The sequence below is a fragment of the Pinus tabuliformis genome, chromosome 3_2 (genome assembly GCF_031772625.1).
Source record: "Pinus tabuliformis cultivar Carrire ecotype Pingquan chromosome 3_2, CPIR1, whole genome shotgun sequence".
NCBI lineage: Eukaryota > Viridiplantae > Streptophyta > Pinopsida > Pinales > Pinaceae > Pinus > Pinus tabuliformis.
This window is the reverse complement of record NC_142302.1, coordinates 382,683,768-382,698,635: the sequence shown is the minus strand read 5'-3', so window position 1 is coordinate 382,698,635 and position 14,868 is coordinate 382,683,768.

Genomic DNA, 14,868 nt, shown 5'->3' with positions numbered 1-14,868 from the left:
TGAAAAGGCACATGCAACTCAGCTCTAGCAAAGGAATAACCTGCAAAACCACACAACAACACCTCAACAAGTGGAGACATCATGCATGAAGGAAAATGAAAGCATGTAGCAGCACCTCACAGTCGATGGCAGCAAATACACTCATATCACAGGTAAGTAACTAAGTCACTCCTCCATTTTCATCTGTGTAATTAGAAATCATACGAAGGCAAAAAGATGGATGAAATCGAAAAAGGAAAAGGTGGCCAGTTAACTTGGCCACCTTCATTTAGTTGACTCCACTTAATTGAGATGTCACCCACACATGCGCACAGTCAACTCTAGCAAAAGATACTAAGGACAGGTAGGGGGAGGAAAAGTTAACCACGATGCAATAATGAGGGATGATTATGAGGAGGGCCCATGATGACCAGGTAGGTGGGGACCAATGGTCCTAATTCAGGTAATGTACACCTTGCCAGCTCAGCACTCATAACCGAAAATATCCATAAAGGGTAATGAGCACTCCTCCCCGTGCATTCTCACCATCTTTTCTTCATTTTCTCCTTGTAACTCAACCACACAGTAATCTTCTTATGCCCCCACAACCTTGTAACCACCATCCTCCATTGATTTCCTCCATATTCTTTCTCTCGGCATTTTCTACAGGAGCACCTATAGGAAATCTATAGGAGCACCTACAAGAAATCTACAGGAGGGACAACGGACTTCTACAGGAGGGGCAGTAAGTCATTTTGAAGGGAGGAAATGTGATTTTTGGCATGAATTTCCATCTGAAGAGGTAGGGGTCATGAATGCCTTTTGATTATATATCAAAATGTGAAAGAGTGGTCTCAAATTGAAGATAAAACGAGTCTTTAAGAGGGTAGGAGATACAAAAAAAATTCTGGTTGTTTAAAAAAAAAACACAGTCTCCTCTGTTTCTCTGTTTTTCTCAAAATTCTTTGTCTCCACCTCCATATTTGGTTTTTCAAAAGAAGTACAAGCAGTATGACAAGGGGTTTATGAGAAAAGAGCCCACTAACTCTACTAGGCTCCATGCACATCCTCAAGTGGTGGAAACATTTATAAAGGAAAACTAGATGAATTTCTTGAGAAATTTATAGGGTTTGATGAGGAAATTGCCCATGAATTTTCTCTCTCTGGTCCCTCACACAAGAACTCATGCTACTATAACCATTAGAGGCCTCTCCATTGAAATAACCCTTGAATTCATTAGTAGGGTCACTACCTTTCCTCTTGGGCTACCTTGGAGTAAAGATGAGAAACCAATTGGCCAGGCTGCCAAGAAGAAATTTTTCCAAGATAATGAAACCCCTGTTTGCATATCAGGGAATACAATTCCCCCATGAGGCTGAAGGAGCCATTAAAAAGAGTGCCAATGTACATGTGTCCATGCAAAGGCTGAAGGTCAACTAGATTGGCCTCAAACTGAGTCCTCCACTCATATTAGTCATGCTAGAAGGCAGAAGAGAAGAAGAAGAGGAGGAGCAGTGGAAGGACATAGATAGGAATGTAGGATTTTATGGAGAACATGAGCAGACCACATCAAAATCTTGGAATGCTAGGGAGGCCACCAGGGCCATAAAAGATGAAGAGATTGACTAGGTTGCTCAGAGGATGAGCAACACCTTCAGTGGGGGGGTGATGATGAGCCTCATAAATGGGTAATTATATGGGCTCATTTTACCTCCAAACCTATTCAAATCAACCATTCTCTTAGTTTATTGTATGATTTTCTGATTATATTTATGCTTGTAGGGTGAGTTGAGTTAGTTATGATGCCATGTGGTCTAACATGTATTTAATGCAGATTATTGATGGATTTCAAGGTCAAAGTCAAGGATCCAGTGGTCAAATTGCAAAAATAACTCAAAGTGGATAGAGGAGAGGACTTATAGGAGGGAATCCCCCTCATTTATTACTCCTCACTTTGAATTCCCCTTCATTCAGCTTGGAGTACAAGTAGTTGAATCATGCACTAGAAGGCAGTCGAGCAAGTGGAGGATGACTGATAGTTATCTCGAGTTTTGGGAGTCAATCCTCCCTAATTTTAAGGAAGTCGTTAGTAGATTCAAATGTATAAGTAGAAAGGCCTAGGGCCTCACTAGGGTCGGATTTTTTGCTTGTGTAAACTCTGCTCAAATTTCGAGCTTATTATTTTGTGATAGCTTCATGTAATCTTGCTATTTTTTTGATAATGAAGATGGAATCCTTTTTCAGCTAGCAATGAGTTACCTCAGAGGGCTGAAGCTCTTGGTTTAGGGCCCAATCCAAGTAGCCAAGCTTCTCTTTACTTTTATTTGTATGCTTTACTTTAGTTTGTAGAGTAGTTTGCTATTAGATGTATTTCTTTTATGGTTAAGAATAGGTTGCTTTTGATGATTTAGTAGCTTGCTTCCATTTGTACTTTCTATAGCAGGTTAAGAAGTGATTAGAAAAGATTCAAAAGGCTAGCAGTAGCACATTGGCCTCTCTTCCTCCCTCTGAGACCATGATTTGATGCAAATACTCTCTTGCTGCCCCAAAAACACATCTTTTCCTCATTCATATGACTTCTAGTGTTTGCAGCTATCCAGTAGGTGGATAGTCCAATTTTACTTTGCTTTAGATCTTATTTACCATGTTCACTTCCTGATTTGCAATAGTCCTTTTGCATGCGTTCCTTTCTTATAGAATTTCCCATCTTTCCTTCTATACATCTAGTTTAGGCCATTTTAATGGAAAACTCTGTATTTTCTAGTATGCACTCATTCCATTGGTTGCTTGATTTCCTTGGTTGACTGTCAGTTTCTATGTAGCAGATCTATTCCAGTAGTAGGCCAGCTTACCAGCAATCACACCCTCCATCTGATCCATGCCGTATAGGTCTCTCTAACCTCACCTCAATTCTGCCCTAGTTTCCTCCATTTTTCATAGAACTTCTTCCTCTCTCTTTTAACAAACCTAATCATCTTTCCCTCTCCTGGTGACTCATGGTAGATTGTATACACCCTAACACCTCATTACAACCTTCATCCACCTTTTCCACCCAGTCTCACACCCTCAAAACACTAAAAATTACTCTCAGCCTCCTCCTGTAGGCCTCCTGTAGTTTCCCTATTTTCCTCCTGTAGTTTTCCTGTGTCCTCCTATAGTTTTTCCTGTAGGCTTTCTTTTGAAGGCCGAGTGTAGTAAAAGCCTCCAGAAGGCCACCTAAAACCTCCTAGGACCCGTCCACACCATCCTACATCCTCCCAAGCTCCAAAACCACCCTCTAACGCTACCTGTTCACTGCCACACTCACACACAATAAATTAGACACATGTTAAATTCACATAAAAACACATAAAAATCCAAAAATATGGTTTTTTTGCTTATTTACTTCTAGAAATAGCATGGTTAGATGTTGTTTATCTCCTTGAGTAGGTAATGGCATTTCTTTCATGATTTTCATAATGTTTTTGGCAAAAGTAGAATTATCTTGTTAATTAGGGTTTACTACGTTTTTCTTTACATTCCAGTATTTCTCCTTTCTGTAGTTAGAATAGCATCTGGTCAGCTTCATAGTAAGTACCACTCCTACCACTAGTCCCAGACCAGTATCGTAGTCTCAGAGAGTGTACCACTAGTCCCAGACCAGTCTCAACCGACCCGAAGTCAGCGTCATAGTATGTGCCACTCTCACTGGTCCCAGACCAATACTGCACTGACATGAAGTCAGTCTCGAAGTATGTACCACTGGTCCCAGACCAGTCCCAATTGACCTAAAGTCAGTGTCATGGTATGGTACAACTCCTACCACTAGTCCCAAACCAATATCCCAGTCTCAGAGAGTGTACCACTGGTCCCAGACCAGTTTCAACCGACCCAAAGTTAGCGTCATAGTATGTACCACTCTCACTGGTCCCAGACCAGTACTGCACTGACACAAAGTCAGTCTCAAAGTATGTACCACTGGTCCCAGACCAGTCTCAACCGACCCAAAGTTAGTGTCATAGTATGGTACAACTCCTACCACTGGTCCCAGACCAGTATCATTGATCCCAGATCAATGGAGGTCATCCTAGCATAGGGAGTACGGTAGATACAACGATGCGTCCATCGGTACTACTATGGTCCCTAACTTCATTTCCCTGCTCATTGATCAGATGAGAGGTACTTCCCATGAGTCCCAGACTGCATGGGTAGGATGCCTCAACAGGAGAACTAATCAATCTCGTCCTCACAAGAGAACACATCAATCCTGCTACAATCGCCATGGAGAACACATCAATCCAGGACTCACAGGAGAACACATCGCCATGGAGAACACATCAATCCAGGCCTCATAGGAGAACTAATCATCCTGCTACACAAGAGAGCGAATCATCCTGTTCCACAAGAGAGCGAATCATCTTGTGGGATAAGAGAGTGAATCATCTTGTTCCACAAGAGAGCGAATCATCTTGTTCTAGTGCACACCACCAGGGGAAGGTGAGTCACCCTGTGGTCGTATGTTGCTCCAGTAAGAACCACAAGCCCTCAGAGCTCCCAGAGCTCAATGTATGCAACATGCAGGACCCTTGTACAAGGGTTTCTTGATGACTCCAAGTCTTTTGGGAAAATCACATATTAGATCTTTCCTTGAGGATTTGACAAGGTGTATCGACCTGTACATCATCTTAATGCGATGGAGCCTCCTTACTCATCGACTTACCATATCCTAGATGATGTCTATCTGCTGGAGCAATTGACGAATATGGGATTCCTTAATAATCGAATCCCACCTCTGGTTGTTACAGAGAATCACAGTGGTATCCAATGTAAATCCAAACAGCTCACTAAAGAGCTTTCACAACTAGACTGCCTCACACGAGGTCATGCTAGCAGCAATATATTCTGCTTCGGCGGTGCTCAAAGCCACCGACTTCTGCTTCCTGCTCATCTAGGATATCGAAGCAGATCCCAAGGAGAAACAGCACCCAGAAGTGCTCTTACGGTCCACCACACTGCCTGCCCAATCAGTATATCCAAGTAGTCTCACATCTCCGGCAGTGTATCTTAACCCATTGTGCCACGAAGATATCTCAGAAGATTCTTGGCATCAATCCAGTGAGGCTCAACCAAATATGAGCTCACAATGCTAACTGCAAAACATATGTTCAGATGGAGGTTCACTAAGAACATCAATGCGAATGAGTTTATGAAACAGAGGCATTTCCCAAATCTGGTCCGACATCACTACCATATAACTTCTAAAAGTTAAGATCCTCGAGGTAGTCACAGGCTTGCAGTCCATCATACCGAATCTTTCCAATATCTTTACCACATATTTTCCTTGAGATAGGAAAATTTCCCTTGGCTTCTGCCACAATTCAAGTCCTTGGTCCTTCATTTCAAATTCAGAAGCCAACTCCCTCTTACATTTGTGAATGAGAGGGTTTGCACCTGTTAGAAAGAAGTCATCCACATACAACACCAGTATGAGAGGCTTGTCATCTTCAACCTTAAATTAAAGGTTATGATCGGCTTCACTCCTAGTGAATCCCAGCTTCATCAAGTAGCTATCGATCCTCTCATACCATGCTCGAGGTGCTTGCTTCAGCCTATAGAGAGCCTTCTTCAACCTGCATACATGAGATTTTCAATCATAAATCTCAAATCCTTCAGGTTGCTCCACATAGACCTCTTCTTTGATAGAACCATGCAAGAACGCGGTCTTGACATCCATCTGATGTAGGTTCCATCCTTGTGAAGCCACAAGGGCTATGATCAAGCGGATGGTCGTATATCTGGAAGCAGGTGCAAATATCATAGTCTATACCTTCCTTCTGGGATAAACCACGAGCAACAAAATGAACCTTATACTTTTCCATACTTCCATTTGTTGCATGCTTTATCTTGTAAAGCCATTTTGAAGTAACAATTGTCTTGTCCAGGGTCTGGGAACTACTTCCCAGACATCATTCTCCATAATAGACTCATATTCTATGGTCATAGCACCCTTCCATAGTTAATGCTTGACGACATCTGAGAATGATGAAGGCTCATTTTGTATGATCGTTCTCATGATGGTCAGGTATCCCTGATACCTGTTAAGTTTCTTACTTTGATGGAAGGTTCCTCAGGGTGCAACATGTCCTTCAGCATCATCAAGTATCCCCCTAAGCCATGAAGGCCTCTTCCTAGAAGAGGAAGGCTCATGTGGATGAGAATCAATCAGATCCATGGGTTCTTCTACATCAGGCATTGATTCATCATCCTTTTCTTTCGATTCCCTGGTGTCAGCTTCTTGAGAGCTCCTCAAAGTCAGAAGATTGTTTACCTTGCGGTGAACTTTTCTTCAGGAGTCTTGGAACCCAATGCTTGATGAGGGCATCAATTTTGTACATATACAGCGGTGATTGCAGTTTCATCCCATAGAAACTTCGGAAGTCTTTGATCATGTAGCATGGCCCGAACAGCTTCCATCATCGTGCGGTTCTTCCTTCCCACCACACCATTCTGCTTAGGAGTATGTGGTGTAGTAGTCTCCCTCTTAATGCCAACCTCAGGTATGCCTGAGTGAACCAATTGTAATATATCGAAGGTCTTGCTTTGGCTTGAGGGGAATGGTCCCCTTTTGAGCTTTCCTTCGGCACATCCTGGACATACACCTTCTTTCTCTACTCAGAATTCAGGCATCCCTGTCACCATTTGTCTTACACCGAGTATAGCTTTATAATGAAGGGGGGCAAACCTCTAATGCCAAAGTTCGGACTGAAGAGATGTGTCATAAGACATGACACCTAGCAGACTTCCATCGACCTGATATAATGAATCAACACTAAACCCAAGAGTAAAGGCATCTTTAACATTATTTTTCCATATACGTACCTTGCCATCATTGAATGTTACCTTGTAGCCTTTGTCTTCCGTTGCCGAGATGGACACTAGGTTCTTTTTGAGGTCAGATGCATTTAATACATCCTGGAATTTCTAGCCTTCTTGAATGCTTTTCCTCTTCCTTGATTCCCAGCTCTCCTCTTACCTTTGTTGTTGAATTTGTCATTCCTTTGATTGCCATCAGAGGGATTTCTAGTTGCACCACTGCATACTGTACCATGCTGCTCTAATCATGATTATCATCATGCTGCCCATGTCCATGATTTTATCCATCATAATGCTGCTCAAACTAGTGTGCATCATCATCATGTTGTCCTATATGTCCATGATCCCATGTTGCCCTTTACGTCCACGATCTCATTCATCATGATGCTCATGATCTCATACATAGTGACTTGCTTTATCGCAAATGTAACATCGTCATTTTCTTCTAGCCTTAGGTCTAGCCTTTCCTTCTGATTTAGTCCCAGAATTATTTATTTTCTTAGCATGAGAAGAAAAGGAAACAGGAGGACCTTTAGGCATGGGCATTTCTTGCACTTCTTCCCTTGTTTCTTCTTGAATGCATCTAGCCATTAATTCCTTGAAACCAGGAATTACATTATAGTTCAGAAGAGTAGTCTTGAACACGTACCATTCGGATGGTAATCCAGTCTATCATAGATTTCCTTAGAGGTATCCAGTTCAGATATGTAGGCCACCAAGTGCTTGTCGATAGAGTCCCGGATGATCTTCTATTGTTTTGACTTCTCCATTTTTCCATTTTTTCCAGGCAGCAGCAGATGCATTTGATGGAGGCTCAACAATATTGCCTCTCACATGATCTGACACTCCTTGATTCTCAAGGGTTAGATCGATAGACATCTTCCATCCATGATAGTCATCTTTCTCATGGAGCTTGTCTTCGGCAGGAAGGAGTGTTGAGGACCCCATAGTTCTTTTAGGATAGCCTTGCCAATCTTCTCTTCAATGATTGCTCTTGCTCTTGCTCGGGCTTTGTCTTCACCTCAGCTCTGATACCATGTTAAGTTATGGTATGTTCTATGCTTATAACAGTTTACTTCTTTTTCTTATTATATTCCACAGATTAGCAATCACATATACATAAAGTAAATTGCAGATAGAATATTAAACGATCGACAGAAAACAAGCCAAGACAAGAGACACAAGATGTGGCGGCTAGCCAGGGAAAAACCCCACAATGTGTGGGGAAACCCTTTGATCAAATCTTCTTTTATCTTCAATAATTTAGCAGAGAGATATAGTACAATAAATATGATTCATATCAGTAGTAGCAAACCCTAGATCAGCAGCATCAGCATTAGCGGCTTCATTATCAAACTAGGGCAGACGATATCTCACAAACCGACTGTCGGATTGACTTCATTCCACCACCAAAAGTTTCGGCTTCCAAAGGAGGTTCAGATGAACCTACAACACAGTTCAGATGAGGAGATCTTCTAGGTCACACAGGTCAATCTTTACTTCTGCAATTGCAGCTTCAAATTCAACATCTTCCGGCTTCAAATGTGTGAGAGAGAGACCCATTTCAGCGCAGTAGAGAAGAGACTCATTTCTGCGCAGTAGAGAGAGAGAGAGAGAGATGTGATGAGATGAGTCCAAATGAGGAAAATTCCTCTTATATTTATACACAACGTTGGTGGGTGAATAGATGCGACTGATGGGCTTCTGAGCCTACATGAGTTGTAGGTTGGCTTGATAATAATTTCATAATCAAAATAAATTCATATATCCATGAATACTTATTAGAATTGGATGATCTTTATATCAATCCTACACCTCTTGATGAGAGGAATCTAATAAAAATATTATCAGCCATGAATAAGATGACCCACATAAAGTTTTTCCCTGGTTGCCAATTTTAACAACTCTTGGTAACCATTGCCAATAGGAGGAGACAACTCGAATAATTTTGACAAACTCACCCATTTTCTTTGTATCCTAGACCTAGATAGAGCTTAAGGCCTCTCACTCATACCTATGAATTTGATCCCTTAGCCTCAACATCAATTTCTCTGACTGGGACTTGGACTATATCCATTCCTTTTACTCCCCAAAGTAGTTCACCCACTTCACCATATCAATATTTACCCCCTTCCCCTCCTTCTCCCCCAATTATGAATTTCTGGGTGAATGCTTGATATCTCCCCCTGAATCTTCCAGGGCCACTACATGATATCCCACCAAAATATGATAAAAAAATTTCTAGATTTGGTAATGAAAAGGAACGTATGCCGATGAACACGTAGTCAAATTTCAGGACTATTGTGAGAACCTTGGTACAGAATATGATGACATTTGTATGATACTTTTCATCCAAATTCTTGAAGGAAAGGCAAGGAAATGGTTTCAGACTCTTCCCCCAAACCACATCAATACGATGGACAGGTTATTCAAATTGTTTCTTAAACAGTTTAGTGTTAAAAAAGGAAATCAACTATAGTTGACTAAATTTGCAACCTTAAAATTGAAACCTGATGAATCAGTATCAGACTTTAATAAATGATTTATGAAATTTTATAACCAATTACCAGCTAATGTTTGTCCATCTGAAACTGCGGCTATAGTCACATATTCCTCAACCCTTAATGACGATCTTTCTTATACACTTTAAGAAAGAGAACCCTCAACCTTAGCTAACATGCATGTCAAGGCTTGCACATGTGAGGATAACTTGATTGCTACTGGAAAATGAGGTGCTAGAGATAACCATTTTGGGGGAAAGAAGAAAGTTGTAGATCCTTCCCCTCAGCTCCCAAGCTCTTCGTCTATGCAAGAGAAGAAGATCAAGGAGATGGTGAAGCTAATTAAAATCTCTAACAAATAAAATTCAGCGACTAGAAATTGGAAATAGGGCACCTCCCCCTACCCCTCATAACCCTCTAGCTCAACAAAAATATCAACCTAATGCACCAAATTTTCCTATAGAAATCTGAATTATCCTCCTAGGAACCAGCCTCCTTAGCGTCGTCCCAATTCCCCTCAGATTTTACAGAGAGGAAAACATTTGGAGGAATCTCCTATTCATGTTCCCCTAAGAAATAATGCCGACCTTATCGAATATTATGATGATGAGGTATAAATTCAACTCATGAATCTAAAGGAGGAAGAGTATTCATTCTCCTGATGAATTCACCCAGGAACAGTCAACTATTTGGAACAGAATTTTTGGAACCCTGAACTTCAATGCTTTTCTGAATATTTAGAGGTGCAATTTCAACATAAATACAAACTTAGACCTAGGAAGGAGCACACACCTCAAAAAGAAACTCCATATCAAGCTCCTCCTCGGCCTAATAAGAAAAAAAACATATCTAATGAGCCTAAGCCTCAAGACCCTCAGTCTCAATCTGTGTCTAGATTTAGTTTCCAAAATGAATTAAATAAACTTAAAATTAGTATGTCGCTTACCCAAATCATTTAGGTCACCTCTTACAAACAAGAAATTAATACCTTCCTAAAAAAATCCCATGCTCTAGCACAAGAGATGGAATTTACAGATGTTAATAATATTCAATATGATGCTCCAAAAATTACTATTGAGCCTCAAGCAAAAAGGGATGGTAGTTTAGTCCCCCCTTTCCATATTATCTTGAAGATCCATGACTAGATGTTACATAACTACATATTAGATTCTAGGGAATCCCATAATCTCATGTCCAAAGAGATCATGGAAAATCTAGGGTTATATATTACCAGGGAGTATAAGGACTTATACTCTTTTGATTATCATAGGGTCAACTGTCTTGGGGTGATCAAGGATCTAGTTGTTGTTTCAGCTTAGGTACCCGTTAAAACTATAGTAATGGATGTGGTGGTTGTTGACATCCCACCAATTTATGGAATGCTCCTTTCAAGGTGTTAGGGTACAAAATTAGGTAGTTATTTACAATTAGATCTTTCGTATGCCACTATCCCCATTTCTGGGGGGGAGACCCATCAATCATATAGAGAATTAAGATTAACATATACAATCAGCTCTGAAAATTACCCTGAGAATTCCCCTATTTATGCCTTTGATGATAATATGGGAAATTTCATTCTCACTCTTTCTAATGAAGAGAAGGGCCTTATAGAAGAAAATTAATTGGTACCTAGTCTACCAACCGACTCAAAATCCTTCTAGAAAATGTTCTTTGATGGAGCATCTTCCAAGGCTGGGTCAGGCGCTAGAATATTTTTAAACCCTCCAAATCATCTAAGCATGACTTTTCCTTTTAAACTAAGTTTTGAAACTACTAATAATGTAGTTGAATATGAATCCCTCGTGTTTGGATTAGAAATGACATGTAAACTCAATGTTCAAAACTTAGCAATATTTTGCGACTCTGATTTGGTCATTAAACAGGTGAACAACTAATGTCAAACAAAACACCCTCATTTACGAGCTTATAGAAATCAAGTATCAAATCTGATTGATAAGTTTTTCTCTTCTATTAATTTTACTATTGTTCCTAAGGAGAAGAATTGGCTAACTAATGCTCTCATTGTCATCGTCGCCACATTTATTCCCCCTATAGAATCTAAACTCAAATATGAGATTGAGATTCTGCACTAACCATGGATTCCGAACAATGTCAAACACTAGCAATTGTTTGAAGACAATCAGGAGATAAAGAGATTTATTGAAGTAATGGGTGAATTTTATGATCAATGTATTGCGATGATCCTGACAATAGCCAAGAAAATGTCAATATATCTCACCTAAATTCTAAAATCTATAAGCATAATGTTTTTCAACTAAAAAACAATTATATTCCTATGGGGCTTATTCCTTTGGAGAATATTTTTTATCACAATGATGTCGTTGTGAATCCTAACCTCAAGCCCCCCAGTTTACAAATAAAACCTGTGAATCTTGCTCGTGAGGGGGAAGTCAAGTTATTCAACTTGTCTCGTGTTTTTCCAAAGAAAATCAAAGAGAAATATATTAACCTCTTGTTAAAATATTTTGATGTCTTTGCTTGGACCTATGACTATCTCAAAACTTATGATCGAAATATAATTGAGAATTGTATACCGTTAAAACAGGGAGTTAAACCTTACAGGAAGAAACTCAGGCACATAAATCCTCTTTTATTTCCCCCTATTGAGAAAGAAATCAAGAAACTCCTAGATTCCAAGATCATTGTTCCTATGTGATATTTTGATTGGGTTACCAATCTGGTCCTAGTTAAAATGGTGAAATCAAATTATGTGTTGATTTTAGAAATTTAAATCAAGCCTCGCTAAAATATAATTATCCATTTCCTAAGATAGATATTGTTAGGATAGGAGGTAACTCCTCAAAATGAGATTATGTCATTCATTTAGGTTGTTCATTATTACATACATGAGAGAGTGACTGTTGAGTTTCATCTCTCGATGACTTTCCATTTTCTCTATTGTTTATTTACACTATTTACAGTTGTTCACCCAATCCCTATGATTAGGTGTCAACATTCCCCTCCTAATCTGAAATGATGTTGGTGAGTCCAAGCATCGTTCTAAATCTTTCAATCTTTTCTCTTCCAAGCGCTTTGGTGAAGATGTCTGCAATCTGCTCATTAGTGGAACAATGGCGAAGATGGATTTTTTTGGCCTCAACATGATGTTGAATCAGATGATATTTTGTATTTATGTGCTTCGTTTGATCATGGAACTTTGGGTTCTTGGCCAACTTTATTGCCGAGGTATTGTCAATCAAGATTGGATTCAAATGTATTTGTTTTACCTGCAAATATTCCAGAATTTTCCTGAGCCACACAATTTCTTTTGCTGCCTCTGTTGCTGCCACACATTCTGCCTCTGTTGTGGAATCTACTAGAACTGAATGTCTGCGTGAACTCCAAGAGACAAATCCTGATCCAAGACTCATAGCATAACCCAAAGTAGATACTCCAGTTTCTTTGTCTCCATCGAAGTCTGAATCAGAGTATCCAATCAAGCTAAAGTCGTCCACCTGTGTATACTTAAGTCCAAAGTCTTGAGTTCCCTTCAAGTACTTTAGAACTCTTTTTGCAGTAGACCAATGTCCCTCATAGGGCTTTTGCATAAACCTGGAGAGGATTCCAACAACAAACGAAATGTCTGGTCTAGTAGTAATTATGTAGTTGAGATCCTACAAGTTTTCTATACTTTGTTGCATCCTCAAATTCTTTTTCTTCAATGGATGTGAGCTTTAAGTTTTGTTCCATTGGAGTAGTCAAAGGATTGCATTCAGCCATGCCAAACATGTTCAATATATCTCAAATGTACTTCTTTTGAGAAAAGAATATGGACTTTGGATGTTGAGTTACTTCAATACCAAGATAGTAATGAACATAGCCCAAATCAGTCATTTCAAAACCTTTCCTCAATTCCTTGTTTATGGATGCAATGTAGCTCTCATTGTTCCCTGTCATCAAAAGATCATTTACATATACCACAAGATATACAATTGTTTTGCCAACTTTCTTACCAAACAAAGTTGCATCATCAAGATCATAATGTTTGAAATTGAGTTTCAGAAGATGCTTAGTTAGTTTTTCATACCAGGCTCGTGGTGCTTGTTTGAGGCCATACAAGGATTTCACAAGTTTGCATACTTTATGTTCATGTCCTTTCACAGCAAATCCTTTAAGCTGGGACATAAAAACATTCTCTTTTACATCTCCATTCAAGAAAGAATTTTTTACATCCATTTGATGGACTTTCCAACCATTTTGAGCTGCTAGGGCAAAGAGTGTCCGGATGGTAGCCCATTTTGTTGTGGGGAAAAAGTCTCCTCATAATCGACCCCTTCCTTCTGTGCAAAACCTTTTGCCACAAACCTATCTTTGTGCTTGTCAAGTGATCCATCAGCTTTATACTTGTTCTTGTAGACCCAATTGCAGCCAGTTGGTTTGGTTCCCAATGGAGGATCAACCAGCTTCCAAGTGCCATTCTTTATCAATGCATCATACTCCTTTTGCATTGCTTCTTTCCATTCATCATGAGAAGTAGCTTCTTTGAAGGAAGTTGGTTCAAAATATGTAGACAAATTCAATTCACAATCATAAGAAACATCCATATCAACAGGTGAATCAGAGTCATCTACATCACCTCCATTTTACCGGATTGAATTTCTAGTTCCTGTCTTTCAAACCTCATCAAGATGAACACTTTCAAGTTTCTTTGTCAACCACTTTGGGGGACCTTTCTAAGATGGTCCAGGCTACTGAGTTGATTGAGTTGGGACTGAATCAAGATTGAGTCTCCCAATTCTATCAATCACATCACTCAAAGTATCATTCGCTTTTGGAGTTTCATGCGAGGGAGAGAGTGCTTCAGAAGAAGATTACACATGTTGATCTAGTATAAGAATCCCCCCTTCAAGATGTGGAATCTAATTATCAAATTCTTGAAATGATTTTGCATTTGCGAATCTATCCAAGCGATCAAGTTGCTGCTCAACAAATTTGTCAACTTTGGATAATTCAAGAAAGATTACATCTTTGGATACAACAAACTTTTATTGACTTCATCATAGACACGGTATTCTTTGGAGGTGTTTGAATACCCCAGGAAGATACATTTACGACTCCTTGCACCAAGTTTGTTTCTATGTACCTTTGGTATCAAGGCATAACATGTGGAACCAAAGACCCTGAGATGCTTTACCGAAGGAATGTGTCCATACCACATTTCATAAGGAGTATTGTTTCTAATAGCATTATATGGACATCTATTCTTTACCTATATATCACATAGAACTACATCATCCCAAAACATCAATTTTACATTTTTGAAAAACATCATGGAGCACACCATATTTAAGATTGTCCTGTTCATTCTTTCAGCTACTCCGTTTTGTTGGGGGTTATAAGGCACAGTTGTTTGATGTTTGATCCAACATTGATATCATGCATAATAGATTTTACTTCTAATGTAAGAGCAAGAGAATCATCATTTTGTAATTCAAGGGTGAATGATTTAATCATGAGTTGAATAACTTCAAGTGTAGAGTGTGAGTTATAGAGTTCCTTCAATTTTTGTAAGGCT